The sequence below is a fragment of the Montipora capricornis genome, chromosome 14, assembly GCF_036669925.1.
Source record: "Montipora capricornis isolate CH-2021 chromosome 14, ASM3666992v2, whole genome shotgun sequence".
NCBI lineage: Eukaryota > Metazoa > Cnidaria > Anthozoa > Scleractinia > Acroporidae > Montipora > Montipora capricornis.
The window spans coordinates 16,933,856-16,939,106 of record NC_090896.1 but is presented as its reverse complement, the minus strand read 5'-3'; positions in this window follow the sequence as shown (position 1 = coordinate 16,939,106).

The window sequence follows — 5,251 nt, the reverse complement described above, 5'->3', positions numbered from 1 at the left end:
CACACAACCAAAGATCATAATTAACTGACACTCGTTATCACTTGCAATAGGATAGACTCTTCGATAGAGCAAGTCAATAATAATTCAGCAGCATGTTGCCAACAACGTACTGATATTTTTGGAAAATTAGAAAATTATCTTCGTTCCTTCACTTCTTGAATGTTACAGAGTTAAGTGATGTAAAGTAAACGTGAAGGAAAAGATGTCTTCTTAAGAAATATATTTGTTTAGTTTGTAGAGCGCCCATATGCAACAGACCAGATTACTATTTGTTTGTTTTAATTGGAAATCTGCTCACTCTGTATCCTCATGTTTGTTGTGTGACACCAACAGCACGGCAAAGGCAAATTGCGATTCAAAGCTGCAAGATAGGATTTCTACACTGAGTTTATGGCTAAAAACGGTGCTGATGAAAGGAAGTTGGTAAATGCTGCGAAAAAGCTTCTGGGCATGAAGGATGAACCCTTGTTTGCCGATCACCTTGACAAGACCAGATTCACGAAAGATATAGGCAGGTATTTTGTTGAAAACATTCTAACGAAATTGATGCTACACCTTTCAGCCAGTCTGATCGTACCTCCTGTGGTGGATGTAAATGTAATACTGCGCTCCTTCTGGAATCTGAGTGAACAAGTTATCTACTATCTTATTCAGAAATCGGCTAAAAAGTCATGTGTGCTTGATCCTCTGCCAACCAACTTGGCGTGTGACTCACTCTATGTCCTACTTCCTGTCATCACAAAGTTAGTCAATACCTCACTAACCACTGCACACTTTCCCACTGAATGGAAACAAGCAATTGTAAACCCACTAAGGACGAGATCCATTAAAACGTACGACCTATTGGCAACCCGAAGTTTGGTTCTTCTGGTGATTCATGCTCTCTTGATAGCTAGTTCTGATGCAGTTCCCTTGTTCCAGAAGATTGATCTCGTGGTAAGCGCAAAGGGAAGATTTGTGTGGGTTTGTTGACGAGTGAAATCGATCCCCAACGATATATCTGCGCTGTTTACCGCTAATTGGATGCTGCCATTCTGTTGTGTTGCCCACTTCCTTTACCTTGTCTTTGTGAACCACTTTGGCTAACTCTGGGAGACTTACCTTAAAGACATCACAAAAATATAAATAATAAACGAGAGCGAACAACTGTACAAGTATCATATGTAGGAGCGGGATCTTAAAGGGGCTAGGTCACGCTATTTTAGGTAAATTTGTTTAATTTTGTTAATTATGAGCTCCAAACGTCAAATTGGCAGAGCAAGAGTCTTTCATTTGCAAAATCACGGCCACATAACAACTGAGAATGATTTTCCAGCTGTGCAAATGACATTTTGATATAGACTGATATAAATTTGAAAAAAGGTGGGCCGACGTTTTTCAAATTTACCCAAATTCAATCCATTTCAATCCTCTCCAGTTTTGTCCATCCATGTCCCTTCTTGGCTTCCCTGTGTTTTGTTAGAGTTCTTCTATAGTTTTGAACAGTTATTTTGATATTTTAGTTAATTCTATGACCATACGATCAGTGATGAAATTGCCTAAAATTGCGTGACCTAGCCCCTTTAACTAGTGGACAGTGTGCAGTGTTTTCAATTTGTCTCTTTGTGCAAAAAAGGTTAAATTATTTAGTCACTGTGACGAAACTCTAAATACATACGTTGTGCGGCGATTTCTCATGAATCAGTTTCTCGAAGCAACCCACATTGTGTCGCCACAATTGGTTGGCAACAGTAGATGATCATTGATGAATGTGGTGAGCCATTCCACAAGGCGTGTCACAAACAAATAGCACAGGAGGGTATTTTAAACTCAGGTACAAATCCGGTACTGAAAAAAGTTTTGAGGTCTGTGTGATTCAGTTTGTCGACTTTGTCGATGTCCAGTTTCTTTTACTGAAGAATTAAATGTAACATCGCAGGGTCACCTGTCAAAATAGAGAAACACAAATTGTTTCGCAAGGTGTACGGCACACCAGTATGCCTCGTAATAGTCGAATACCTTCAATTTTGTCATCCGCTTCCTTGATGTAGACACTCTTTTTCTGAGCTTCTGTGTTACAACCACTGAAACACGCTCCTTTGGAGGAATTATGGGTGGGACCTCAGCAAAATTAATACTCATTTTAGTGTCCACTCTGTTGTACATTGAAACCTCAACAAAACGAGTACTTATCAATCCAAGAAACTCTTCCAATTATAGCGACATTCTGCACGAACTGTACACGATCTATGCAAGTGAAAACAAAACAGGGTAATTAATGTAAGGGCATATTTATTACTACAAAATTTCAGCAAACGACTTTCTTTGGGCAGCATTAGTCAGGATTTGCTGTGATTGTGGTGCTGCGAACGTGAAATATTTGAAAAGCAACTGAGTTCGCTGTTTTTCATGACTAGATTTCCATAAATAAATGTCAGCATGTTCAAGTACTGCATTATTGTGTTTGTGTGGCTAGGAAACATTAACATCTTTGGGATGACCTTTTAAATAGTCTGCTTAGACGGAAAATCATTCCTCGGTATAAGCACAGGCAGTCCTTTACAACCAATACCAAAAAGCTTGCTAACATTACTGACCCCTGTGGTCCTGCAACAGTTTTTCTCGTTACTGTCACCAAGGTAAACTTCGCCCACCGTCCCGCATAGCCCACAGATGGTATCGTCCAGACTGCGAATAGTTTAACTTTCAAAGGAGTAGAAGCTGTTGTAAAGGACGTCTAAGACGTAGGTAAAGGGTTTTGGTCGACGGGGCGAGATCCTGTCCGGGAAAAAAAAATATTTCAAGACAATTTTTTTAAAAGTACTATAAATTGAAAATTAAACAGTCCCATATTAAAGGTACCTGGGGAATACTCCACAACAGCGAGTTTAATTTGCTTTCAATTATAATAGAGAGAGGCACTCCTTTTTTGAAAAATTCTCTCCACTCCAACAGGATTTCAATGGCAATCAATACCTTGTCCCTGACATTGAACAAACCTGTGTGTGAATAATAAAGAAGAATAAAGAACCATATGTACATGTACACATACAGGACTATAAAATTTTATTACTGACGCATGGGTATTCAAATATCGATAATGAATGAATGGGTGGATGAAGGAATAATGAGTAAATGAATATAAATATACAGCAAATGCAAACAGACAAATGTAATTATTACTCCACATTGCAGTACTGGGCTGAGACCAATCTCGACCCCAGAGCTCTTGGATCTCTTGACTGAGGGAGAGAAGAGCTCTGAGGAACCCTGAAACAAAGTGTCTTCTCATTGGTTTTCGTGAAGAACAATCAAAAGCGTCTCTAATTGGTGCATTCATTTTAGCAGGATGAGTGCACAGGCGCCGTAAGGTTCAAATAGCCAATTTTTGGCTATAAGAACCCTACAGCGCATGTTCTCCTACATAGAGTTTCCCGGAGCCTTGGGTCGATCCGAGGCTCTAACGAGAACGGGTTGAGACGAGACCGCAACATGAGAGCGTTGTTCTGTGTGTGTGTGTGTGTGTTGAAGAAAAGAGGATTTGGGGAGGCTGGATTGTTGGAATCACAGCAACAGACAATTAGTGCAACAGTTACTCTATACTAACCAAAGTTGTAAATGTTTGCTTGATGCTTAGCCTGACCTTCCGTGTTGGAGCAAAACCTTACTTTCACGTTAACCTGCTGGATAGGATTATTGTTGGTAATTAGGAAAGCGATTCCTTTGGATCCTGGATGACACCGAAGATTGTCCAGGCGGGCTCCACAGAGACTACATTCCAATTCACTTGGAACAAATTCGTTCGGCCATCCACCATCCAAATTACAACGGGTTCTAGTGTCTGTTAGAGGAGTTCCATGTAATACTGTTGAAGGGATGAGATAAGAATAAAAAATTGCTGAATTTATCCTCAATGTGGAAGCCCGGGAAACCAAAGAGTGGACTGACGGTGAATTGTCCCCAGCAGTCTTCCCATCATCAAAGGAAATTTTGGAACCACCGCTGGAAGAAGTGCTCGTGGAAGGGGCAGCCCTTTCTTTTATAGAAGAAATTGTAGAGGAGACACAAACACTGTTTGTAGAAGCGTTTGTAGAAATTACCAATTCGGTGATGGCAGAACTGTTTGCGGAAGCTACCGAAGGCTCTTCAAAAGTTTGCATGGCAGGGTCGCACTCAGATTTGTTCATCCATAAATCAGTGCAGCAGACAAGCAAGTGGATGTGCAAGCAAAGTTTACGGGTTTTCAATTGTTTGCCACCAACGAGGTTGCGACATTATGCTATAGAGCAACGTTTTGACGGATACTTCACATGAACAAATCCTAGTTCGGCACACGTGTCCGGGAGACCGCAGACGGCAAATGGTGATTCTGATACACGGACCACCTGAGGAATATTAAGTGTACAGGCAAGCCTCATGGCGAGTCGCATTTGTCCCTTAAGTTCTTCCCCCGACGGGAAAACATGTAAGCAAAATACTGGTTTGTTTTTGCTGTCTGTCTGTCCATTTATTTCATTACCACAGTAGCAACTTGTTTGAAAGCAGGTATTCACAAAATAATTAATCTATCTTTTGGCTTGAGATTTATAAACAAATTACTACTGACCTGTAGTTGATAGAGTACAAGTGTTGCTTGGTGTTGCTGTTGCTTGGGTGTCTGGAACCTCTTTATTTGGCTTTTGATAAAGAAAATATCAACTATTTTAGTCTTTTTAGACAAAAGAAGATTGTTCTCACACATACTGAATTACTCAGGCGTTTTAATAAATTCGAGTGCTAAATTAAAAAGCCAAAGTATAAGAACAAAGCCAAAAATAATTTCTTAAAAGAAAAGGATGAGAATCAACTCACATTCAATATAACCTTACTCTTGCTTTGTTTTCAAACTTTCCTTCTGGAAAATCAATGTACTCCTGCCAATCCTGGTCAAACTTTTGTAGAAAAATCTCTTCTTTGATATTAAAAGCAGTTTTAATAGCATTGATTACTTCATGTTGCTCTCCCGAGCTGGCCAGCACTTTTTTGGAGACTCCAAACTCTACGAGAATCTGTTCATACAAAAGAAAAGACATTGTTGAAAGATAAGGCAATCATTACGGAATGCAATTGAAACTGACTGAAAGCTTCTCAAGCTAATAGTTTTGAGTTTTCGTCAGCGATTTCCTAGGCATATATTCAGTGTGACATTGAAACTTAACTCTAAATCATCATCTCCACAAAAACTGTGACCTTTGTTTTACGGAGTGGGATAAAAAATACTGCAGTGGAAAAC